We start from the raw sequence: 27,801 nt of genomic DNA on the forward strand, positions 1-27,801 counted from the left end.
TACTCCTGTCTTTGGTTCATATATTGTCCCAAAACTTCATGTGTGATCTCATCCTCATGCAAATGCTTAGCATACATTTACAAATTACAGATTTCTGCAACTAAAAAACAGTTCCACCGACTAGAATGAGCTTTGTTTAGATGTGTAACAAATGGATTATGACGAGATCTGTTAAGGAAAATGGGAAAGTCGTAAAATAATATTTCATACAACTCTCCCGGTACAGCATTATAAGAGATTTACCCAGGTAAGAACAAACAAAAAAAATCTATTTAATGAAAACATAACAATCATCAATAAGCACATCACATGAACAATCATCACAATTAACATACATTATTATATTTGTTAAATCTTGACACTATAGCCCATATTTAAACCGTGGGGGGGGAAAAAGAAAGGAAAGTCAAATTTAGAAGGAGGCAAACTAGAACTTCCATTTCAACATTGTTGTGAAACTAATGGTTCTATCCTACTTGTACTATATTTTGTTGTCTACCAATATTTTTTGCAGATATGCATATAAAAGGAAGGATAATACTCAGTAGGTAATATGGCGTTTTTACATGTGATTTATGAAGAAATATAGTCATCATCAAATATTAATATTATTTTAGACACACTAATCCAAAAAATAAATTAAAAAAATACAATTTGTGTCCGTCTCAAAGCCTTTACATACGTTTATATTTTTATATGATTCATAGTGTTGCATTAGGATTATTGGGATATTTAATTAGCTGATCTTGTTTGCGTCCTTGTACAGTGGCATGTAAGTTTGGGCACCCCTGGTCAAACTTACTGTTATTGTGAAAAGTTAAAGCAAGTTGAAGATGAAATGATCTCTAAAAGACCTAAAAGTTAAGGATCACAATTTCCTTTGTATTTTATTCAAAAAAATATAAATATTGTCATCTTTTACTTTTTAAAATTTACAAAAAGGAAAATGGGCCAATGCAAAAGTTTGTGCACCCTGCATGGTATCTTTTGAAAGTATCACAGCTTGTAAACACTTTTTGTATCCAGACAGTCTTTCATTTCTTGTTTGAGGGATTTCCATCCATTCTTCCTTGGAAACTTCATCCAGTTCTGTGAGATTAAAGGGTTGTCTTGTATGCACTGCTATTTTAATTCCTATGCCTCTCTAGCAAACCTACGAGCAGCTCTCGCTGAAATTTTATTTGGCCTGTCAGACCTTATCTTGACCTCCACTGTGCCTGCTAACTGCCACTTTTTAATAAGATTTCGAACTTATGAAGATAGCAAAGCATTTCTTCAAGACTTCTCCTGCTTTGTAGGCCTCCATCATTTTCAGAGTGCTAGGCAGCTGCTTAGAAGAGCCCATGGCTGCTGTTTTTTGGCACAAAATTAGAGAAGGCTGAGTTTTTATAAAGCTGGGGAATTTGCATCACCTGGCCTTTCCTACTGATGACAGTGAATACGCCATAACCCTACCAGTCTAAACATTTTTCCTAAAACACAAGGGAAATGTGTGATCTTGAACTTTAGGCCTTTCAGAAATTATTTCATCTTCAACTTGCCTAACTGTTTAAATTAACAGTAATGTTGACCACCAGTGCCCAAACATTAACATGCCACTGTACATACTTGCAGAGCTCTGATTACTGGATACAGCATTCTATAATTACAGTAAAACGCATTACGTTATGAAGTATTTACTGTATATTCACACCCTCAGTAGGAGACCTGAGAAATCTTACTTTAATTAGCCAATTATTTCAGATTATAAATCCCTTATAATATTCAATTACATTTCCTTCAAGTTGGATTTACTGGTTAATAGCTCAAGCACATTTTCTATCTATAAAGATAATTAATTACAGTATTATGTAAGAACTCTGCCTATACAGAAATAGTTATGTATATGAATACATTTCCATTAATTATACTGAGAAGCCCCAAGTGCATATGTTACAATTAAAAAGATAATTTTTGAATACATATCCTTTTTGCTCATGGATTAGCCAAGCTACATGATGGGAAAACTATATTGGTAATGTCTAAATGTTACTCTGTCCAGCTCTGTCTCTCCAACTTCATTCTTTTTTCTATTCTTGTTTTAATCTGCAAGACAAGAAATCAAAGCAAATCATACATTTTTATAATGCCCACCATCAAAACACAATTAAAAGGAATATACAATGAATTGATCCTTATTACTATACTATGAGCATGAATACAAGGAGGATAAAATTAACTTAACATCACAGTAGTTTGCTAATGCAATACAAGAGTGAAGATAAAAAAAGATAATATAGTGTGTCTCATGAGACACACGATACTTTACACAGTACTAACATTTTATAATCACTTTTTCATGAAACAATTTGCAAAAATGTGGCTACAATAAACACAATATTCCTGATTTGGGAGTCTATATATTCTCTGCATGACACTTTCAGTGATAGAATATAATAATTAATTAAACATTTTGTTATTCAAAAAAGGAATAAATGGTTTCATGCAAATCAAATCTCAGAAAATGTTGATTCTGGTTAATCCAAATTTTGGAGGTGAATTTATAACTAATTTTCAAATTAATTTACACATCTCTACAACGTTGCGTACCTACAGTTCCTATGTAGCATTGGTTACAAATGACTGTGTGTTGTGTATGTGACATTCAATATACTGTGCTGTGAAAAACTGTTTGCCTCCTTCTTGATTTCCTATTCTTTAGCATGTTTGTCACACTTAAATGTTTCAGCTCACCAAACAAATTTAAATATTAGACAAAGATAACACAAGTAATCACGAAATACAATTTTTAAATGAAGGTCCTTATTGTTAGGGAAAAAAGAAATCCAAACCTACAGGGCCCTGTGTGAAAAAGCTCCCCCTCTTTAAAACATAAATTATCTATGGTTTATCACATCTTTGGGAAGCTGAATTCAAATTCCCTAGCCACACCAAGACTTGATTACAGCAACACCTATTTTCAATCAATAAATCAAAATCACTTAAATAGGGCCTGCCTGATAAAATGAAGTACACCAAATAGCTCCTCAAAGGCTAGACATCATGTCTAGATCCAAAGAAATTGTGGAACAAATGAGAAACAAAGTAGTTGATATCTATCAGTCTGCAAAAGGTAACATAGCTATTTCTAAAGCTTTGGGACTCCAGCCAACCACAGTCAAACCCATTATCCACAAACATCACAAACATACAGCTGTAGTGAACTTTCACAAGGAGTGGCCAGCTCACCAAAATTACCTCAAGAGTGCAGTGATGACTCATCCAAGAGGTCACAAAAGACACCACAACAATCAAAAAACTGCAGTCCTCACTTGCCTCAGTTAGGGTCAGTATTTATGACTCCACCATAAGGAAAATACTAGGCAAAAATGGCCTGCATGGCAGGGTTCCAAAATGAAAACCACTGATGAGCAATAAGAACATAAATGCTCATCTCAGTTTTGCTAGAAAATATTTTGATTATCCCCAAGACATTTGGGTGAATACTCTGTGGACTGATATGAGAAAATTTGAATATTTTGAAAGGTCGAAGTCATCCTATTCTTATTCTGCTCCAGTGTCTAGAGAGACACCAGAGGATAATAATGAACAATTCAACTTGAAAACAAGAACTTCACTGTAAATCAAATCTTCATGTAAAATGCATGTTATTTGGTAAATTCAAATCTTGGCAGATTCAATCATCTTTGCCGTAAATTCATTCACGTTTTGGCAAAAAAAAATCAAAGCTGTCAAAAATTTAATTTCAAAAGATTTGATCATGTCTAATAAATATAAATTATTTACAATATAAAAAATGATCATAGAACACAGAAAAAGGTGTCTTCTCAACCTAGTGCAACATAGTATTTGGCATTTTAAACATTGTTGCACTGAGACAACTTGTTTTCCGCTTGAGCACTTTACAGCTGCATGGGAAATGTGAGTTCAATTGAGTTTTCTATAGCTGTTCCTGCACTGATGAGCTAATTTGCAAGCAGATTTTTAGTTTTAAAGCAGTAAGCAGACGAGGCAACTTGTATTTGGATAGGGTCACATATGTGTATATTCTCTAATCTGAGTGAATGGATTTCATTATGCATATCAGAGTTTGATCAGAGAGTGATCATAGTGTGATCTGATTGTCTCAGATGAGGAGAAGATGGAAAAAAATTGTTTTACATCTTCTCCATTATGTCAGTCCATGGAAATCAGACTGCACTTAGATGTTATCCGAGTGTAGTATAATGTGTTCCACGCACTCATTGACTTGGATGGCCGAATTCAATTCAAATATCAGATCAAACTCAGGCATGCTGCAATTTTCCCCATGACTGGCTATCTCCAAGGAAAAATTTGGAAATGTGACTGGCCTAAAAGCATGACACTGGCCAGGTGATGTCCGATGTTTTGACACATTGCACACAGACCTATAGCACAGTTTTCTGTACGAGCCCTGACGAGCCTAACGAGCATGACATGTTTGCTTATAACTTTTTGATTACTATAAGATAACTAAAAATAAACTACATTGAAAAGCTAAATTTAATTAAATGCATGCAATCTTGTTTGAATGAAACTTAGAAACCTACAGATTTTTTTTTCCTAGGCACTTAATTTAATACAGCTGTGCCATTATGATTGATCTGGTTTTATGGACTAGGAAATCTTGCAATAGCTTTAACTATTATACAAGGAAGGGTAATAATCTACAGACATTATAACAGCAGCACCACCTACATTGCATAGACTAACTTTCCAAGCACTTCCATTTCAGTGATAACTGAATAATTTCTTCATTCCTGTCATGGAGCTGACAGTAGGACACGTAAAATATTGTATAGGCAGGCACGTAAAAATTTAATTTCTGCCTATTTGCAAATTTTGCTCAAATCCTTCAGCAGTAAACTTCTTTCATTGTGAATCTATTATTCATCAAATGTCGAGGATGTAACAGAAGCATACATGAGAATTATGGAACATATACATGCATTATTCATCACTGGGAAAGATAAATTACTAAAGTTATAGGTCCTTATCTGAAATATATCAAAATTGAGAGTACAGGTACTGTTCAAAAACTGTTTTGTTGAGTTTAGTTGTTCTGAGTGCATTATTAGTAAAGATTATTGGATAGATACGATGCAAATCAAGTTTTGATTTTATGAAATTTGCATGTCACAAGGATTTCAGACAATTCCATTCAATTTGCATGTATTGAAAAAAAGGCAATTAATGCTGACTTCACATAAATCACAAACTCAGTTTTTTGTTACCTGATGCAATGAAGCCAGATGATAACACATGCAAAAATGCATCAGTTGCCTTCAGTCTTTTTCCCCACTGTCTCCCAAGTGTTGGTCCAGGGATAGGAGGACATTTTCTAAAGCATTGTATCACCACTGGACAGATGCCTGCTCTGTCTCGTGCATCAGACAGGTGGAAATGATCTCATTGCAAAGAATAGGATCAGTTCTTCCATCACTTTCTAGTATGGCATTTTACTTAATTGCTAGATGGAAAAGACAACACAAAGCTGCACATATGTGCAGGGACCTAACAAACGTTTGTAGGAACAATAATGGAATGTGTATTCAAAGTTCCTTAACATTTTCTATTTGTGTTTTTATAACTGTTCATGTATAATGTAAAAGGAGTTTCAAAGGTGAAAATGAACATATTTTTAAAATGCTTCTCAACACTTGTGTTGTCTTTGAAGAAATTTTAAATAGATCTTGTCTGGCACCACAGACTTCTGCAATGTGTAATGTCTACTCATACTTAATGGGATACATGATTGATTGACATTCGCATATGACTGCTTTGCAGCTTTGTATGGATAACTCTTTATGCAAACAAGTATCATCAGTGGTTGAGTTTTAAGGCGATTTGACTAACATTGGCTGAACCCGCTATTTCGGCCAATTTTAGTCTAATATGCATGGGGTCCCACATTCGCCCCTTATGTCATCTATGCACATTTATGTACATTTTTTCCTCTATTTTTCAGCAAAATCCAACCCTATTTCCAAAAATGACAACATAACAAATGCAAGGTAGGTGCAGGAGGGCACTGTGTTTGTGTGGTAAATCTGGTTTGAGACTGCTTATATGTTTGTTCTCTAATAACTAAGCCAACACCAGAAATGTCGGCCAAAAGCCCTCTCATAGAAAGAGCAGGAACTCTCAGTAGATCAAACACTCCTGTTTAAAGGATAGTCAAGCAAAATAGCTGCTGACAAACAACTATCCAGATGTGTATAGAAGCTTTAACAACTGTTGCTATTAGAAACTTCCAGTGGAACAGATATTTAATAAGTATGTTCCATTCTTCTTCATCCAATATCTGGTAACACTTTCAGGTAGCCAAGATGACCATTATCTTATTTCAGTGAATATACTCACAGAATAATCAAGACTAAACACGGAGGAAGAGAAAGCTTCAGAAGTATTTTTCTCTCAAAGCATGATTCTGCTGTTAGAAGGAAGATGGAGCAGTAGTGACATTCATCTGAGTAAGTCAGTGTACATAATAGTGATCCAGAAAAACACCAATAGAGAGAAAAATTACCAAGCAGTAATGATTTTAATCAGTTAGATTTCACATACGTTTTCCTGTCGTGTCACTTTAATAGAGTGCCCAAACATTGCTTACCCAAGCTTATCATCAACTCTGACTTAATATACTAGAAGCAAAAGACTAATCTAAACTATCAAATCTTTATTGACGGGGTTCTCCGGCAACATCCAGAGATGCTCACTTCCACACAGGGCCGGACTGGCCATCGGGTATTTCTGGCAAATGCCAGAAGAGCCGGTCCTTGTAATGGGCCGCGAGACATATCGCCCCATCCACGTTGTCAGTGGGCATTCCAGAGTTCACTTCAGCAGCCAGCATGCCAGGCAGCATTTGCATTCCTTGCACACTTAATCGCGCCGTATTAGAAAGGAGGAAGTGGGCGGCTGTTGTCCTGATCACTAGCGCTGCAGTGAGGTAACATAGAAACAGGATGGGGGCTGCGCTGTGCTGTGCTTCTCTGGCCATGCCTTCCACTGCAGCTTGTGATCAGCACATCAGACCGCCCACTTCTTCCTGTCTAGTGAGGCGACAGAGCATGAGGGGTTGCAAACATTTTTCTATACACTGATTTTTTTATTTTTTTTGCTGCCCCGGGTTCAGCCATTCAAAAAAGGGGCTTGCCATGCTGGAGAAGAACACTGGCAAATGAGCATCAGATTGATAGAAAAGCTGATTGGCCAGTGCTCCTGTCCCCCTGCACTGGGCACCTCTGAGGGAGAGAGCCTGCAATCCAGCTTCAAGGTCAGGAATAATTACCTGTGTGTGCTCCAAGGGACAGATACAGAAGCTGCTCAATTCCCCACCATCACATCTTCTCCTGCTCTGGTCCACAGCCCCGACAGAGAAGGAGAAAGTGGGGGAGGTGCTGGGAAAGTGCTAGCTGTGAGCAGAAGGAGCTGCACATGTATATCAGCCTCTGCTGCAACACAGAATGTGTGTGTGTTATCTGTAGTGTGTGTATGTTACATGAGTGTGTATGTTACATGTGTGCAGTATCTGTAGTGTGTATGTTACATGTGTGTGCGGTATCTGTAGTGTGTATGTGTCACATGTGTGTGCGGTATCTGTAGTGTGTATATTATATGTGTGTGTGGTTTCTGTAGTATGTATGTGTCACGTGTGTGCGGTATCTGTAGTGTGTATGTTACATGTGTGTGTGTGTGTATCTGTACTGTGTATGTGTTACATGTGTGTGAGGTATCTGTAGTGTGTGTGCTACATGTGTGTGAGGTATCTGTAGTGTGTGTGTGTTACATGTGTGTGAGGTATCTGTAGTGTGTGTATGTTACATGTGTGTTTGGTATCTGTAGTGTGTATGTGTCACATGTGTGTGGTATCTGTAGTGTGTGTGTGCTACATGTTTGTGCGGTATCTGTTGTGTATGTATGTTACGTGCATGTGAGATATTTGTAGTGTGTATGTGTCAAATGTGTGTGAGGTATCTGAAGTGTGTATGTGTCACATGTATGCGGTATCTGTAGTGTGTATGTTACATGTGTGTGCGGTATCTGTAGTGTGTATGTGTCACATGTGTGTGCGGTATCTGTAATGTGTATGTTACATGTATGTGTGGTATCTGTAGTGTGTGTGTATATTACATGTGTGCGGCATTTGTAGTGTGTATGTTACATGTGTGTGAAGTATCTGTAGTGTGTATGTGTTACATGTGTGTGAGGTATCTGTAGTGTGTATGTTACATGTGTGTGAGGTATATGTAGTGTGTATGTGTCACATGTATGTGCTGTATCTGTAGTGTGTGTGTTATATGTGTGTGCGGTATCTGTAGTGTGTATGTGTTACATGTGTGTGAGGTATCTCTAGTGTGTATGTTAAATGTGTGTGAGGTATATGTAGTGTGTATGTGTCACATGTATGTGCTGTATCTGTAGTGTGTGTGTTACATGTGTGTGAGGTGTCTGTAGTGTGTATGTGTTACATGTGTGTGAGGTATCTCTAGTGTGTATGTTACATGTGTGTGAGGTATATATAGTGTGTATGTGTCACATGTATGTGCTGTATCTGTAGTGTGTGTTACATGTGTGTGCGGTATCTGTAGTGTGTATGTTACATGTGTGTGCGGTATCTGTAGTGTGTATATTACATGTGTGTGAGGTATCTGTAGTGTGTGTATGTTACGTGCATGTGAGATATTTGTAGTGTGTATGTGTCAAATGTGTGTGAGGTATCTGAAGTGTGTATGTGTCACATGTATGCGGTATCTGTAGTGTGTATGTTACATGTGTGTGCGGTATCTGTAGTGTGTATGTGTCACATGTGTGTGCGGTATCTGTAATGTGTATGTTACATGTATGTGAGGTATCTGTAGTGTGTGTGTATATTACATGTGTGCGGCATCTGTAGTGTGTATGTTACATGTGTGTGAAGTATCTGTAGTGTGTATGTGTTACATGTGTGTGAGGTATCTGTAGTGTGTATGTTACATGTGTGTGAGGTATATGTAGTGTGTATGTGTCACATGTATGTGCTGTATCTGTAGTGTGTGTGTTACATGTGTGTGCGGTATCTGTAGTGTGTATGTGTTACATGTGTGTGAGGTATCTCTAGTGTGTATGTTAAATGTGTGTGAGGTATATGTAGTGTGTATGTGTCACATGTATGTGCTGTATCTGTAGTGTGTGTGTTACATGTGTGTGAGGTGTCTGTAGTGTGTATGTGTTACATGTGTGTGAGGTATCTCTAGTGTGTATGTTACATGTGTGTGAGGTATATATAGTGTGTATGTGTCACATGTATGTGCTGTATCTGTAGTGTGTGTTACATGTGTGTGCGGTATCTGTAGTGTGTATGTTACATGTGTGTGCGGTATCTGTAGTGTGTATATTACATGTGTGTGAGGTATCTGTAGTGTGTATGTTACATGTGTGTGAGGTATCTGTAGTGTGCATGTGTCACGTGTGTGCGGTATCTGTAGTGTGTGTATGTTACATGTGTGTGCGGTATCTGTAGTGTGTGTGCATGTTACATGTGTGTGCGGTATCTGTAGTGTGTGTATGTTACATGTGTGTGAGGTATCTGTAGTGTGTATGTGTTACATGTGTGTGAGGTATCTGTAGTGTGTATGTGTTACATGTGTGTGAGGTATCTGTAGTGTGTATGTGTTACATGTGTGTGAGGTATCTGTAGTGTGTGTATTACGTGTGTGATCAGTGCTATATTTTTTAGCATATTCTGCAGTGTGATAATAGTCTGCAGGCCATCTGTGTTGAACTGATGTCTATTCCCCCGTGGCCACTGCAGGTTACATACTGTATGTAAAGTGGTTTAACACATTTGACTGGTGTAACAAATAATGCAAAAAAGTCAGCACAACCTGTCAGTGCTTTATGATTTGATTCTACGACACTCGTATGTGGGCTGGTGAATTTTTATTTGTGCCAGGGCTGGTTTTTGGTCCCAGTCCGGCCCTGCTTCCACATCAAAAGTAAACAATGCCGATTATATTATGGCCTACGCACCCTTGGAGACAGGGGCAGGATCATTGGGAATCATTTGTATGTCCTGTTCAATAAAATAGGATAATGATTGTGATGAGTATTGTCATGTATGTGGTTCACAATGTTATCAGCACCATTCACTCTTGATGCGGAAGTGAGCAACTTTGGACATCATTGGATAACCCATTGAATGCATCAAATAGAAATCACATGAAAAAACTACAGAGAAAACTCGCATTGGGAAAATAGGGTCACTGTGATGAGCAAGCTATTACGCATTTATAGCACAAAGATATTGTCTCATAATAATCATGTCTCAGGATTGTTATGATGCAGTAGTATCTTCGTATTATAACTTTGTGCTCATCCCCTAGTGAGTGTTCTCAGTTTTCATCAGAATTCTACTGGCAGCATTAATAAAGATGTCATATTTTAGTGCAATCTTTTGCTTTTAGTACTGATCAGTGTGATGGCGCTGTCAAATAGTAAGGAAGCAGAGAGAAAAAAAAAACCTCAAATAAATCCGACTGCATCTTATACCCATCCAAAGTTGCCGAAGATTGTGATGCTATTTTTGGAGTTATCGGAATGCATTACCTGCTTCTTGAATTTAATATATCCTTTATTGTAGAACAATTACCTTTTGTAGGCATAATGTTCCAAGAAAATGGAAGCAAGAGCAAGCAATTTACTATTCTATTAAACATTTCTGCAATATATAGATATTTTTTGACTCGAGTACAAATGCTGTAATTATTGATTGGCTCAATCATTTACAACACATTTCAGGGCATTGACCTTGATCTTTAAACATTTTTCTCATATGGCCTCACTAAATTTATGCCTTACTATTTATCATTTTAAACATTTTCCAGAAGCTCTGACAGTAGTGCGTCATCTACATTTGAAACTAAAATGCATTGATATAAACTGTATATTAATGCAATAATAATTATTTAATAAAATACATATTTAAAAATTAACAAGTTACTTTTTAAATATGTAAAATATAAGAAACCATTCTTAATAATAAATTGTAATAATTGTATAGATCTAACAAAGGGAGAGGAAATGACAGACGTGGATAACGATGTATAGTAACAAAGTCAAAGCAACTCTGAAACCAGATAATGTCTGCTTATTAAACATCATTACATGATACAACTGATTGAAATTTGAATTTGCCAGCTTCACCAGCTTTTCCACCAAAATTAAAATACTGCAAAGCCTTTAATTGTTCTGAAAATACATATACAACAGATGGAGGTCTTATAGGACTGAATTGAACTCTTTTTTAAAGTTCTTTAACACCTTTATGACCTCAGCCATACTAGTGTGTGCAGGTCGCTTCCCTCCCTTTGATGTGGGCTGCAGCGGTGAGCCCACATCTTTCCTGGCACATATTAGCTGTTTTGTACACCTGACATGTGCCCAGAACAGTTGCGGGTGGAATCGCAATTCACCCATGGCTATTAACTCGTTAAATGCCTGTGACAAACTCCAACAGCGGCATTTAACGTGCGCTTCTGGCCATCTGGCCAGAAATCCGCCCACCAGTGACCCCGTCACGTGATTGCAGGTCACCGGTGGGTTGGCATGACAACCAGAGGTCTCCTGGAGACCTCTATGGTTGTCAGTGCCTGATTGCTATGAGCACCTTCCAGTGGTTGGTGCTCATAGCAAGTGAGTAATTCTGCTACATAGAGGCGATCTGATCATCACCATTATGTGGCAGAGCTGATCAGGTTAGGCAGCTTCTAGTCTCCCATAGAGACCATTGAAGCATGCCAAAAGTAAAAAAAAACTTGTTAAAAATATTTAAAAAATAAAATAAATAAAAGTTTAAATCACTTACATTACACCATTAAAATTAAAACAATACAAAAATCAAACATACACATATTTGGTATCACTGCATTTAGAATTGGTCAATCTATCGATAAAAAATAAGGATTAACTTGATCGCTAAACGGCGTAGCGATAAAAAAAAGTCAAAACACCAGAATTACTTTTTTTGGTCGCCATGACATTGCATTAAAATGCAATAACAGACGATCAATGGATTGTATCAGCATCAAAATAGTGTCAATAAAAACGTCAGCTTGGAGCACAAAAAGTAAGTCCTCACCCAACCCGAGATCACGAAATATGGGGACGCTACGGGTCTCGAAAAATGGCGCTATTTTTTCAGCAAAACTTAGATTTTTTTCACCCCTTAAATAAAAAAGAACCTAGACATGTTTGGTGTCTAAGAACTTGTGATGACCTGAAGAATCATAATGGCAGGTCAGTTTTAGCATTTGGTGAATATTGAAAAAAAAAATCCAAACAAATGTTGTGGAATTGCACTTTTTTTGCAATTTTACCACACTTGGAATTTTTGTACCATTTTTGAGTGCATGATATGGTAAAAACAATAGTGTCGGACAAAAGTACAACTTGTCCCACAAAATACAAGCCCTAACATGGCCATTTTGACTAAAATAAAAAGATAAAAATTAAAAAGTTATGGCTCTGGAAAAATGGAGCAAAAAACAGAAGCGCAAAAATGAAAAACGGCAAGGTCTTGAAGGGATAAAGCAAACACAACCTACTAATGCCTAATTAACCTCAACTTATCTGGTTAAGTAAAAATACATGGTATATGTTGGTAAGTAGCAGGCTATTAAACTGTTAACACATCACATTATCAGACTTAAATTATCCCTTGTGGGGGAGCAGTGTTATGTATGCTAGTGACAGGTGTTATGAAGGCAATCCAGAAACACAGTGTGCTTAGCGATCAGAGCGCACACAGTGATCTGACAAATACCCAAAAATACAAGAACGAGCTCTGAGACGTGGAAACTCTGTAGACTGCACACCTGATCCTATCCTAAACACAACTAAAAGCGGCTGTGGATTGCGCCTAACAACTACCTAGGCAACTCGGCACAGCCTAAGAAGCTAGCTAGCCTGAAGATAGAAAAATAGGCCTGACTTGCCCCAGAGAAATTCCCCAAAGGAAAAGGCAGCCCCCCACATATAATGACTGTGAGTAAGATGAAAAGACAAAACGTAGGGATGAAATAGATTCAGCAAAGAGGGGCCCGATATTCTAGGACAGAGCGAGGACAGTAAAGCGAACTTTGCAGTCTACAAAAAACCCTAAAGCAAAACCACGCAAAGGGGGCAGAAAAAAACCCACCGTGCCGAACTAACGGCACGGCGGTACACCCTTTACGTCTCAGAGCTTCCAGCAAAACAAAAGACAAGCTGGACAGAAAAAAAGCAACAAAAAAGCAAAAAGCACTTAGCTATACAGAGCAGCAGGTCACAGGAACAATCAGGAGAAGCTCAGATCCAACACTGAAACATTGACAAGGAGCAAGGATAGCAGCATCAGGCGGAGATAAGTAATGAAGCAGTCAACGAGCTCACCAGAACACCTGAGGGAGGGAGCCCAGAAGCTGCAGTACCACTTGTGACCACAGGAGTGAATTCAGCCACAGAATTCACAACAGTACCCCCCCCTTGAGGAGGGGTCACCGAACCCTCACCAGAGCCCCCAGGCCGACCAGGATGAGCCGCATGAAAGGCACGAACAAGATCGGAAGCATGAACATCAGAGGCAAAAACCCAGGAATTATCTTCCTGAGCATAACCCTTCCATTTAACCAGATACTGGAGTTTCCGTCTAGAAACACGAGAATCCAAAATCTTCTCCACAATATACTCCAATTCCCCCTCCACCAAAACCGGGGCAGGAGGCTCAACAGATGGAACCATAGGTGCCACGTATCTCCGCAACAACGACCTATGGAATACATTATGTATGGAAAAGGAGTCTGGGAGGGTCAAACGAAAAGACACAGGATTGAGAACCTCAGAAATCCTATACGGACCAATAAAACGAGGTTTAAATTTAGGAGAGGAAACCTTCATAGGAATATGACGAGAAGATAACCAAACCAGATCCCCAACATGAAGTCGGGGACCCACACGGCGTCTGCGATTAGCGAAAAGTTGAGCTTTCTCCTGGGACAAGATCAAATTGTCCACTACCTGAGTCCAGATCTGCTGCAACCTATCCACCACAGAATCCACACCAGGACAGTCCGAAGACTCAACCTGTCCTGAAGAGAAACGAGGATGGAACCCAGAATTGCAAAAAAATGGAGAAACCAAGGTAGCCGAGCTGGCCCGATTATTAAGGGCGAACTCAGCCAACGGCAAAAAGGACACCCAATCATCCTGGTCTGCAGAAACAAAACATCTCAGATATGTTTCCAAGGTCTGATTGGTTCGTTCGGTCTGGCCATTAGTCTGAGGATGGAAAGCCGAGGAAAAGGATAGGTCAATGCCCATCCTACCACAAAAGGCTCGCCAAAACCTTGAAACAAACTGGGAACCTCTGTCAGAAACAATATTCTCAGGAATGCCATGCAACCGAACCACATGCTGAAAGAACAAAGGTACCAAATCAGAGGAGGAAGGCAATTTAGCCAAGGGCACCAGATGGACCATTTTAGAAAAGCGATCACAGACCACCCAAATGACTGACATCTTTTGAGAAACGGGAAGGTCAGAAATGAAATCCATCGAAATATGTGTCCAAGGCCTCTTCGGGACCGGCAAGGGCAAAAGCAACCCACTGGCACGAGAACAGCAGGGCTTAGCCCTAGCACAAATCCCACAGGACTGCACGAAAGTACGTACATCCCGTGACAGAGATGGCCACCAGAAGGATCTAGCCACTAACTCTCTGGTACCAAAGATTCCAGGATGACCAGCCAACACCGAACAATGAAGTTCAGAGATAAGTTTATTAGTCCACCTATCAGGGACGAACAGTTTCTCTGCTGGACAACGATCAGGTTTATTCGCCTGAAATTTTTGCAGCACCCGCCGCAAATCAGGGGAGATGGCAGACACAATGACTCCTTCCTTGAGGATACCCGCTGGCTCAGATAAACCCGGAGAGTCGGGCACAAAACTCCTAGACAGAGCATCCGCCTTCACATTTTTAGAGCCCGGAAGGTACGAAATCACAAAGTCGAAGCGGGCAAAAAATAACGACCAACGGGCCTGTCTAGGATTCAAGCGCTTGGCAGACTCGAGATAAGTCAAGTTCTTATGATCAGTCAATACCACCACGCGATGCTTAGCTCCTTCAAGCCAATGACGCCACTCCTCGAATGCCCACTTCATGGCCAGCAACTCTCGATTGCCCACATCATAATTACGCTCAGCGGGCGAAAACTTCCTGGAAAAGAAAGCACATGGTTTCATCACTGAGCAATCAGAACCTCTCTGTGACAAAACCGCCCCTGCTCCAATCTCAGAAGCATCAACCTCGACCTGGAACGGAAGAGAAACATCTGGCTGACACAACACAGGGGCAGAACAAAAACGACGCTTCAACTCCTGAAAAGCTTCCACAGCAGCAGAAGACCAATTAACCAAATCAGCACCCTTCTTGGTCAAATCGGTCAATGGTTTGGCAATGCTAGAAAAATTACAGATGAAGCGACGATAAAAATTAGCAAAGCCCAGGAACTTTTGCAGACTTTTCAGAGATGTCGGCTGAATCCAATCCTGGATGGCTTGGACCTTAACTGGATCCATCTCGATAGTAGAAGGGGTAAAGATGAACCCCAAAAATGAAATTTTCTGCACACCGAAGAGACACTTTGATCCCTTCACAAACAAAGAGTTAGCACGCAGGACCTGAAAAACCATTCTGACCTGCTTCACATGAGACTCCCAATCATCTGAGAAGATCAAAATGTCATCCAAGTAAACAATCAGGAATTTATCCAGATACTCACGGAAGATGTCATGCATAAAAGACTGAAACACAGATGGAGCATTGGCAAGTCCGAACGGCATCACTAGATACTCAAAATGACCCTCGGGCGTATTGAATGCAGTTTTCCATTCATCTCCTTGCCTGATTCTCACCAGATTATACGCACCACGAAGATCTATCTTAGTGAACCAACTAGCCCCCTTAATCCGAGCAAACAAGTCAGATAACAATGGCAAGGGATACTGAAATTTAACAGTGATCTTATTAAGAAGGCGGTAATCAATACACGGTCTCAGCGAACCATCCTTCTTGGCTACAAAGAAGAACCCTGCTCCCAGTGGTGATGACGATGGGCGAATATGTCCCTTCTCCAGGGATTCCTTCACATAACTGCGCATAGCGGCGTGTTCAGGCACGGATAAATTAAATAATCGACCCTTAGGGAATTTACTACCAGGAATCAAATTGATAGCACAATCACAATCCCTATGCGGAGGTAGAGCATCGGACTTGGGCTCTTCAAATACATCCTGATAATCAGACAAGAACTCTGGGACCTCAGAAGGGGTGGATGACGAAATCGACAAAAATGGAACATCACCATGTACCCCCTGACAACCCCAGCTGGATACCGACATGGAATTCCAATCCAATACTGGATTATGGGTTTGTAGCCATGGCAACCCCAACACGACCACATCATGCAGATTATGCAACACCAGAAAGCGAATAACTTCCTGATGTGCAGGAGCCATGCACATGGTCAGCTGGGCCCAGTATTGAGGTTTATTCTTGGCCAAAGGTGTAGCATCAATTCCTCTCAATGGAATAGGACACCGCAAAGGCTCCAAGAAAAACCCACAACGTTTAGCATAATCCAAATCCATCAGATTCAGGGCAGCGCCCGAATCCACAAACGCCATGACAGAAAACGACGACAAAGCATATCAAGGTAATGGATAGAAGGAATTTGGACTGTACAGTACCAATGACGGCAGACCTAGCGGACCGCTTAGTGCGCTTAGGACAATCAGAAATAGCATGAGTGGAATCACCACAGTAGAAACACAGACCATTCAGACGTCTGTATTCCTGCCGTTCAACTCTAGTCATAGTCCTATCGCACTGCATAGGCTCAGGTTTAACCTCAGGCAGTACCGCCAAATGGTGCACAGATTTACGCTCGCGCAAGCGTCGACCGATCTGAATGGCCAAAGACAAAGACTCATTCAAACCAGCAGGCATAGGAAATCCCACCATGACATCCTTAAGAGCCTCAGAGAGACCCTTTCTGAACAAAGCTGCAAGCGCAGATTCATTCCACTGAGTGAGTACAGACCATTTCCTAAATTTCTGACAATATACTTCTATATCATCCTGACCCTGGCACAAAGCCAGCAAATTTTTCTCAGCCTGATCCACTGAATTAGGCTCATCGTACAGCAATCCGAGCGCCAGGAAAAACGCATCGACACTACTCAATGCAGGGTCTCCTGGCGCAAGAGAAAATGCCCAGTCTTGAGGGTCGCCGCGCAAAAAAGAAATAATAATCAAAACTTGTTGAACAGGATTACCAGAAGAATGAGGTTTCAAGGCCAGAAATAGCTTACAATTATTTTTGAAACTTAGAAACTTAGTTCTATCTCCAAAAAACAAATCAGGAATAGGAATTCTTGGTTCTAACATAGATTTCTGATCAATAGTATCTTGAATTTTTTGTACATTTATAACGAGATTATCCATTGAAGAGCACAGACCCTGAATATCCATGTCCACACCTGTGTCCAGAATCACCCAAATGTCTAGGGGAAAAAAAAAAGTGAACACAGAGCAGAAAAAAAAAAATGATGTCAGAAGTTTTTCTTTCCCTCTATTGAGAATCATTAGTTTGGCTCCTTGTACTGTTATGTATGCTAGTGACAGGTGTTATGAAGGCAATCCAGAAACACAGTGTGCTTAGCGATCAGAGCGCACACAGTGATCTGACAAATACCCAAAAATACAAGAACGAGCTCTGAGACGTGGAAACTCTGTAGACTGCACACCTGATCCTATCCTAAACACAACTAAAAGCGGCTGTGGATTGCGCCTAACAACTACCTAGGCAACTCGGCACAGCCTAAGAAGCTAGCTAGCCTGAAGATAGAAAAATAGGCCTGACTTGCCCCAGAGAAATTCCCCAAAGGAAAAGGCAGCCCCCCACATATAATGACTGTGAGTAAGATGAAAAGACAAAACGTAGGGATGAAATAGATTCAGCAAAGTGGGGCCCGATATTCTAGGATAGAGCGAGGACAGTAAAGCGAACTTTGCAGTCTACAAAAAACCCTAAAGCAAAACCACGCAAAGGGGGCAGAAAAAAACCCACCGTGCCGAACTAACGGCACGGCGGTACACCCTTTACGTCTCAGAGCTTCCAGCAAAACAAAAGACAAGCTGGACAGAAAAAAAGCAACAAAAAAGCAAAAAGCACTTAGCTATACAGAGCAGCAGGTCACAGGAACAATCAGGAGAAGCTCAGATCCAACACTGAAACATTGACAAGGAGCAAGGATAGCAGCATCAGGCGGAGTTAAGTAATGAAGCAGTCAACGAGCTCACCAGAACACCTGAGGGAGGGAGCCCAGAAGCTGCAGTACCACTTGTGACCACAGGAGTGAATTCAGCCACAGAATTCACAACAGAGCAGATGCTAGTTTATACACAGACGGTGCAAGCAGAAGACATAGGTTGATGCAAAAATTATACCTGATTCTGCAGTTTCCCCAGCTGTTTGTTTTCTCCATGAAGAAATGAAAGCTTTCTTCACAAGCCATCGAGAGTTATCCCTTTTTTAGGGAGAAAAAACAGGTTCCTAGAAACTTTTGAAAGTGGTGTAAAGTAGTGGCACCTCAACTAGTAGTGACAAAATGGTCTGTTATGATAAGTCAATTCAGTACCACAATGGACATAGAGGTCAGAGCACATACAGTGACCTGACAATAACCCAAAAACATAGAACGAGCTCTGAGACGTGGGAACTCTGCTGACCGCAATCCCTAATCCTCTCCAACCACACTAGAGGCAGCCGTGGATTGCGCCTAACGCTCCCTATGCAACTCGGCACAGCCTGAGAAACTAGCTAGCCTGAAGATAGAAAATAAGCCTACCTTGCCTCAGAGAAATACCCCAAAGGAAAAGGCAGCCCCCACATATAATGACTTTGAGTTACGATGAAAAGACAAACGTAGAGATGAAATAGATTTAGCAAAGTGAGGCCCGACTTTCCTAACAGAGCGAGGATAGGAAAGGTAACTTTGCGTTCAACACAAAACCCTACAAAAACCACGCAAAGGGGGCAAAAAGACCCTCCGTACCGAACTAACGGCACGGAGGTACACCCTCTGCGTCCCAGAGCTTCCAGCAAGCAGGAAAAAACAAATAGACAAGCTGGACAGAAAAAAACAGCAAACAAAATAGCAAAGCAGAACTTAGCTATGCAGAGCAGCAGGCCACAGGAACGATCCAGGAGGAAACAGGTCCAATACTAGAACATTGACTGGAGGCCAGGATCAAAGCACTAGGTGGAGTTAAATAGAGCAGCACCTAACGACTTCACCACATCACCTGAGGAAGGAAACTCAGAAGCCGCAGTACCACTTTCCTCCACCAACGGAAGCTCACAGAGAGAATCAGCCGAAGTACCACTTGTGACCACAGGAGGGAGCTCTGCCACAGAATTCACAACAGCACCCCCCCTTGAGGAGGGGACACCGAACCCTCACCAGAGCCCCCAGGACGACCAGGATGAGCCATATGAAAGGCACGAACAAGATCGGGAGCATGGACATCAGAGGCAAAGACCCAGGAATTATCTTCCTGAGCATAACCCTTCCACTTAACCAGATACTGGAGTTTCCGTCTTGAAACACGAGAATCCAAAATCTTCTCCACAATATACTCCAACTCCCCCTCCACCAAAACCGGGGCAGGAGGATCAACAGATGGAACCATAGGTGCCACGTATCTCCGCAACAATGACCTATGGAATACGTTATGTATGGAAAAAGAATCTGGAAGGGTCAGACGAAAAGACACAGGATTAAGAACCTCAGAAATCCTATACGAACCAATGAAACGAGGTTTAAACTTAGGAGAGGAAACCTTCATAGGAATATGACGAGAAGATAACCAAACCAAATCCCCAACACGAAGTCGTGGACCCACACAGCGTCTGCGATTAGCGAAACGTTGAGCCTTCTCCTGGGACAAGGTCAAATTGTCCACTACATGAGTCCAAATCTGCTGCATCCTGTCCACCACAGTATCCACACCAGGACAGTCCGAAGACTCAACCTGCCCTGAAGAGAAACGAGGATGGAACCCAGAGTTGCAGAAATACGGCGAAACCAAGGTAGCCGAGCTGGCCCGATTATTAAGGGCGAACTCAGCCAAAGGCAAAAAGGACACCCAGTCATCCTGATCAGCAGAAACAAAGCATCTCAGATATGTTTCCAAGGTCTGATTGGTTCGTTCGGTCTGGCCATTAGTCTGAGGATGGAAAGCCGAGGAAAAAGACAAGTCAATGCCCATCCTACCACAAAAGGCTCGCCAAAACCTCGAAACAAACTGGGAACCTCTGTCAGAAACGATATTCTCTGGAATGCCATGTAAACGAACCACATGCTGGAAGAACAATGGCACCAAATCAGAGGAGGAAGGTAATTTAGACAAGGGTACCAAATGGACCATCTTAGAGAAGCGATCACAGACCACACAAATGACTGACATCTTTTGAGAGATGGGAAGATCTGAAATAAAATCCATAGAGATATGTGTCCAAGGCCTCTTCGGGACTGGCAAGGGCAAAAGCAACCCACTGGCACGAGAACAGCAGGGCTTAGCCCGAGCACAAATCCCACAGGACTGCACAAAAGAACGCACATCCCATGACAGAGATGGCCACCAAAAGGATCTAGCCACTAACTCTCTGGTACCAAAGATTCCAGGATGACCAGCCAACACCGAACAATGAACCTCAGAGATAACAATATTCGTCCACCTATCAGGGACAAACAGTTTCTCCGCTGGGCAACGATCAGGTTTATTAGCCTGAAATTTTTGCAGCACCCGCCGCAAATCAGGGGAGATGGCAGACACAATTACTCCTTCTTTGAGGATACCCGCCGGCTCAGATAAACCCGGAGAGTCGGGCACAAAACTCCTAGACAGAGCATCCGCCTTCACATTCTTAGAGCACGGAAGGTATGAAATCACAAAGGCAAAACGGGCAAAAAACAGCGACCAACGAGCCTGTCTAGGATTCAACCGCTTGGCAGACTCAAGATAAGTCAAGTTCTTATGATCAGTCAAGACCACCACGCGATGCTTAGCTCCTTCAAGCCAATGACGCCACTCCTCGAATGCCCACTTCATGGCCAGCAACTCTCGATTGCCCACATCATAATTTCGCTCAGCAGGCGAAAACTTCCTGGAAAAGAAGGCGCATGGTTTCATCACCGAGCAATCAGAACTTCTCTGCGACAAAACAGCCCCTGCTCCAATCTCAGAAGCATCAACCTCGACCTGGAATGGAAGCGAAACATCTGGTTGACACAACACAGGGGCAGAAGAAAAACGACGCTTCAACTCTTGAAAAGCTTCCACAGCAGCAGAAGACCAATTGACCACATCAGCACCCTTCTTGGTCAAATCGGTCAATGGTTTAGCAATACTAGAAAAATTGCAGATGAAGCGACGATAAAAATTAGCAAAGCCCAGGAACTTTTGCAGACTTTTCAGAGATGTCGGCTGAGTCCAATCATGGATGGCTTGGACCTTAACAGGGTCCATCTCGATAGTAAAAGGGGAAAAGATGAACCCCAAAAATGAAACCTTCTGAACACCAAAGAGACACTTTGATCCCTTCACAAACAAAGAATTAGCACGCAGGACCTGAAACACCGTTCTGACCTGCTTCACATGAGACTCCCAATCATCCGAGAAGATCAAAATGTCATCCAAGTACACAATCAGGAATTTATCCAGGTACTCTCGGAAGATGTCATGCATAAAGGACTGAAGCACTGATGGAGCATTGGCAAGTCCGAATGGCATTACTAGATACTCAAAATGGCCCTCGGGCGTATTAAATGCAGTTTTCCATTCATCGCCTCGCTTAATACGGACAAGATTATACGCACCACGAAGATCTATCTTGGTGAACCAACTAGCCCCCTTAATCCGAGCAAACAAATCAGATAACAACGGCAAGGGGTACTGAAATTTAACCGTGATCTTATTAGGAAGGCGGTAATCTATACAAGGTCTCAGCGAACCATCCTTCTTGGCTACAAAAAAGAACCCTGCTCCTAATGGCGACGATGACGGGCGAATAAGCCCCTTCTCCAAGGACTCCTTCACATAACTCCGCATAGCAGCGTGCTCAGGCACAGATAAATTAAACAGTCGACCTTTTGGGAATTTACTACCAGGAATCAAATCGATAGCACAATCACAATCCCTATGCGGAGGTAGGGTATCGGATTTGGGCTCATCAAATACATCCCGGTAATCTGACAAGAACTCTGGAACCTCAGAAGGGGTGGATGACGAAATAGTCAGAAATGGGACATCACCATGTACCCCCTGACAACCCCAGCTGGACACAGACATGGATTTCCAATCTAATACTGGATTATGGACTTGTAGCCATGGCAACCCCAACACGACCACATCATGCAGATTATGCAACACCAGAAAGCGAATAACCTCCTGATGTGCAGGAGCCATGCACATGGTCAGCTGGGTCCAGTACTGAGGCTTATTCTTGGCCAAAGGCATAGCATCAATTCCTCTCAATGGAATAGGACACTGCAAGGGCTCCAAGAAAAACCCACAACGCCTAGCATACTCCAAGTCCATCAAATTCAGGGCAGCGCCTGAATCCACAAATGCCATGACAGAATACGATGACAAAGAGCAGATTAAGGTAACGGACAGAAGAAATTTTGACTGTACCGTACCAATGGTGGCAGACCTAGCGAACCGCTTAGTGCGCTTAGGACAATCAGAGATAGCATGAGTGGAATCACCACAGTAGAAACACAGCCCATTCAGACGTCTGTGTTCTTGCCGTTCAACTCTGGTCAAAGTCCTATCGCACTGCATAGGCTCAGGTTTAAGCTCAGGTAATACCGCCAAATGGTGCACAGATTTACGCTCACGCAAGCGTCGACCGATCTGAATGGCCAAAGACATAGACTCATTCAGACCAGCAGGCAGAGGAAATCCCACCATGACATCCTTAAGGGCTTCAGAGAGACCCTTTCTGAAAATAGCTGCGAGCGCACCTTCATTCCATTGAGTGAGTACGGACCACTTTCTAAATTTCTGACAATATACCTCTATCTCATCCTGACCCTGACACAGAGCCAGCAAATTTTTCTCTGCCTGATCCACTGAATTAGGTTCATCGTACAGCAATCCGAGCGCCAGGAAAAACGCATCGATATTACTTAATGCAGGATCTCCTGACGCAAGAGAAAATGCCCAGTCCTGAGGGTCGCCACGTAAAAAAGAAATAATGATCCTAACTTGTTGAACTGGGTCACCAGAGGAGCGAGGTTTCAAAGCCAGAAATAGATTACAATTATTTTTGAAACTCAGAAATTTAGTTCTATCTCCAAAAAACAAATCAGGAATAGGAATTCTCGGTTCTAACATAGAATTCTGAACCACAAAGTCTTGAATATTTTGTACTCTTGCCGTGAGCTGATCCACACATGAAGACAGACCTTTAATGTCCATCGCTACACCTGTGTCCTGAACCACCCAAATGTCTAGGGGAAAAAAAAGGCAAAACACAGTGCAGAGAAAAAAAAATGGTCTCAGAACTTCTTTTTTCCCTCTATTGAGAATCATTAGCACCTTGGGCCTCCAGTACTGTTATGATAAGGCAATTCAGTACCACAATGGACATAGAGGTCAGAGCACATACAGTGACCTGACAATAACCCAAAAACATAGAACGAGCTCTGAGACGTGGGAACTCTGCTGACCGCAATCCCTAATCCTCTCCAACCACACTAGAGTCAGCCGTGGATTGCGCCTAACGCTCCCTATGCAACTCGGCACAGCCTGAGAAACTAGCTAGCCTGAAGATAGAAAGTAAGCCTACCTTGCCTCAGAGAAATACCCCAAAGGAAAAGGCAGCCCCCACATATAATGACTGTGAGTTAAGATGAAAAGACAAACGTAGAGATGAAATAGATTTAGCAAAGTGAGGCCCGACTTTCCTAACAGAGCGAGGATAGGAAAGGTAACTTTGCGTTCAACACAAAACCCTACAAAAACCACGCAAAGGGGGCAAAAAGACCCTCCGTACCGAACTAACGGCACGGAGGTACACCCTCTGCGTCCCAGAGCTTCCAGCAAGCATGAAAAAACAAATAGACAAGCTGGACAGAAAAAAACAGCAAACAAAATAGCAAAGCAGAACTTAGCTATGCAGAGCAGCAGGCCACAGGAACGATCCAGGAGGAAACAGGTCCAATACTAGAACATTGACTGGAGGCCAGGATCAAAGCACTAGGTGGAGTTAAATAGAGCAGCACCTAACGACTTCACCACATCACCTGAGGAAGGAAACTCAGAAGCCGCAGTACCACTTTCCTCCACCAACGGAAGCTCACAGAGAGAATCAGCCGAAGTACCACTTGTGACCACAGGAGGGAGCTCTGCCACAGAATTCACAACAATGGTCCCTTTTTGGCATCAACAACAATTTTGCTGTTCTCAACACAAGTAAACAAATACAAAGGCTTTTTATCAAGCCTTTCAAAAATCATATACCGTATATACTCGAGTATAAGTCCCCCTCTCGGCTTATACTCGAGTCATACCCGGGGGTCGGCAGGGGAGGGGGAGCGGGGGCTGTCTAGTTATACTTACCTGCTCCGGTGAGGTCCCTGCAGTCCCTGCTTCTTCCAGCGCTGCATCTTCTTCCTGTTTTGAGCGGTCACATGGTACCGCTCATTACAGTCATGAATATGCGGCTCCAGCTCCCATAGGGGTGGAGCCGCATATTCATGACTGAAAATGAGCGGTAACTGTGACCGCTCAATACAGGAAGAAGATGCAGCGCCAGGAGATTCAGGGACCGCACCAGGAGCAGGTAAGTATATGGGGAGGGGAGCGCTGCGTGATATTTACTTGCTCCTCGCTCCGGTGCGGCTCCTTCTCCAGCATCCTCTCGCAGTGATGCTCAGGTTAGAGGGCGCGGTGACGTAGTCAGTGCGCGCCCTCTGCTGAGCGTCAGTGCTGGAGACGGAGCCGCACGAGGAGCAGGTAAATATTGAAAGCGCCGGCGTCCTGGGCGAAGAGAGGTGAGTATGTGATTTTTTTTTATTGCAGCAGCAGCATTATATATTGAACAGCTTTATATGGAGCATCTATGGGGCCATAATGAACGGTACAGAGCATTATATATGGCACAGCTTTCTATGGAGCATCTATGGGGCCATAATGAACGGTGCAGAGCATTCTATATGGGGCACAGCTTTATGTGGAGCATCTATGGGGCCATAATGAACGGTGCAGAGCATTCCATATGGCACAGCTTTATGTGGAGCATCTATGGGGCCATAATGAACGGTGCAGAGCATTGTATATGGGGCAGCTTTATGTGGAGCATCTATGGGGCCATAATGAACGGTGCAGAGCATTCCATATGGCACAGCTTTATATGGAGCATCTATGGGGCAATAATGAACGGTGCAGAGCATTCCATATGGCACAGTTTTATATGGAGCATCTATGGGGCCATAATGAACGGTGCAGAGCATTCTATATGGCACAGCTTTACGTGGAGCATCTATGGAGCCATAATGAACGGTGCAGAGCATTCTATATGGCACAGCTTTATGTGGAGCATCTATGGGGCCATAATGAACGGTGCAGAGCATTCCATATGGCACAGCTTTATGTGGAGCTTCTATGGGGCAATAATGAACGGTGCAGAGCATTCCATATGGCACAGTTTTATATGGAGCATCTATGGGGCCATAATGAACGGTGCAGAGCATTCTATATGGCACAGCTTTACGTGGAGCATCTATGGGGCCATAATGAACGGTGCAGAGCATTCTATATGGCACAGTTTTATATGGAGCATCAATGGGGCCATAATGAACGGTGCAGAGCATTATATGTGGCACAGCTTTATATGGAGCATCTATGGGGCCATAATGAATGGTGCACAGCATTATATATGGCACAGCTTTCTATGGAGCATCTATGGGGCAACAATGAACGGTATGGAGCATCTATTTTTATTTTTGAAATTCACCGGTAGCTGCTGCATTTCCTACCCTAGGTTTATATTCGAGTCAATAAGTTTTCCCAGTTTTTTGTGGCAAAATTAGGGGGGTCGGCTTATACTCGGGTCAGCTTATACTCGAGTATATATGGTATTTTTTTAGGAGCAGGAACAGGGTATCAGTTTTTAAAGAGAAGACGCTAAGGTTTCTTCTCATTTAGCCTTTTGAAAAACCTATCCCTATTTTGTGAGCTGTTTGATGTTTGCATAATCTCACAAGATTACGTTTTACATTCGTAGTACACTATATAACTATAAAACACAAATACAGTGTCCAGGGAGACATGAATGTGGCTAGCGTGGCTCTGTAGTGGCAGAAGCTGGACAGTGGAGAATTAAAATGTGACAGGCCAAGAAATGTCTGATGCTGTAGGGCCTGCATTTGCAGCTGTGGCTGCAGCTGTACAGTCTAGCACTAAAAAAACAGCAGGCACACGGCCAGGAGAGGTATGGTTGGCATGGCTGTGAACTGGAAGTGGCAGCAGTAAAAACACAGTAGAGAATAAAGATGTGGCAGGCAAGAAGATTTCTTGTATGTAATGCTAGCAATGGCAGCCCTAGTGCCAGAACTACATTATAGAAGATATGATGGACAGGGAGCAGAGCATGGAACATCGCAACTGGAAGCAGCACAAATGTGTAAAAAAAAGACAAAAGATGATCAGGCAGATAATACATCTGTTTTAAGGTTTGGTATCAGCCATAGGTGAACGAAAGTTGCTACTGATCCATGCCAGATTCACTAAAACAAATGTGAAGTCACTTGAGGAAGATAACATGGTCTGCCTGGTTGTGACTAGAGATGAATGAACAACATCATTGGCTCCCTCTTTATTCGTCAAGTTATAGCGCTTTCTGAAGAAGCTGCAGCGGGAAACCAGATACCTGGAGCGCTCTCAATGATCAGCTGTTCGGTGCCGCAGCTGCATGTGTCACGGCTGTGTGACAGTCACAAGGCTCTCCATGCATGTTAACAGCATTATGATGCTGCCCGACGTCTGCACATAGCTGAATGCAGCTGGGCAAAATGATCTTTATTCTCCCCACAAGCATTCGGTATTCAGTTATAGGGGCGACCCCAGTTCAGTCACAGCTGTAACTGCGTCCCCAGACCTGACATTGAGGCAGACTGTCAGTCAAGGCCAGTGGCACGGTTACAACGTCCACTCTGTATACTCAGAGCGTGACTGAACCAGGGTCACCCTGTCCCTATGACTGAAACTGAATGCTGGCTGGGAGAATAAAGATAATTTTCTCCCCTCTGCATTCAGCTGTGTGAAGGCACCAGGCAGCATAATAACGCTGTTAACCTGCAGATTAACACCATATCTGCTGGTTAACGGCATTATTACTAGTGACAGGGTCCCTTTTTGAAAACTGCTCTCTGTTCAACACAATTATCGCCATTGGATTTTTTTTGACTAGCAGCGCAGACGATTTATCCATATATCCCTTTCAACTATTGCATTTACTGCTGTTTTTTTTCCAGCATATGGAACAGCAGCCGGTATCTACAGTATATCTGCATAGGAATTGTGCCTGACATAACCCAGCCTAGTTAGCAATACCATACCATCTACAGTGTTTATTACCTGGGACGTGCCCTATTGTGCACTTTTTGTCACCTTTTAGCTATATT

The 27,801-nt window shown here is 42.1% G+C and overlaps 1 protein-coding gene across 2 annotated transcripts in view; it reads right to left on the minus strand.

The window, feature by feature from the left end:
- Window positions 1-248: 248 nt before the first annotated feature.
- MLIP (muscular LMNA interacting protein) overlaps window positions 249-27,801 on the minus strand; it is a 407,499-nt gene continuing 379,946 nt past the window's right edge. Inside the window, exon 13 of one of the 2 annotated variants that reach the window (XM_069726767.1) lies at window positions 249-2,085. The gene's annotated coding sequence lies outside the window, so the exon portion shown is untranslated. The remainder of the gene's footprint in view (window positions 2,086-27,801) is intronic. The other variant, XM_069726768.1, reaches the window with a different exon arrangement.

Source organism: Ranitomeya imitator, chromosome 5 (assembly GCF_032444005.1).
Source record: "Ranitomeya imitator isolate aRanImi1 chromosome 5, aRanImi1.pri, whole genome shotgun sequence".
NCBI lineage: Eukaryota > Metazoa > Chordata > Amphibia > Anura > Dendrobatidae > Ranitomeya > Ranitomeya imitator.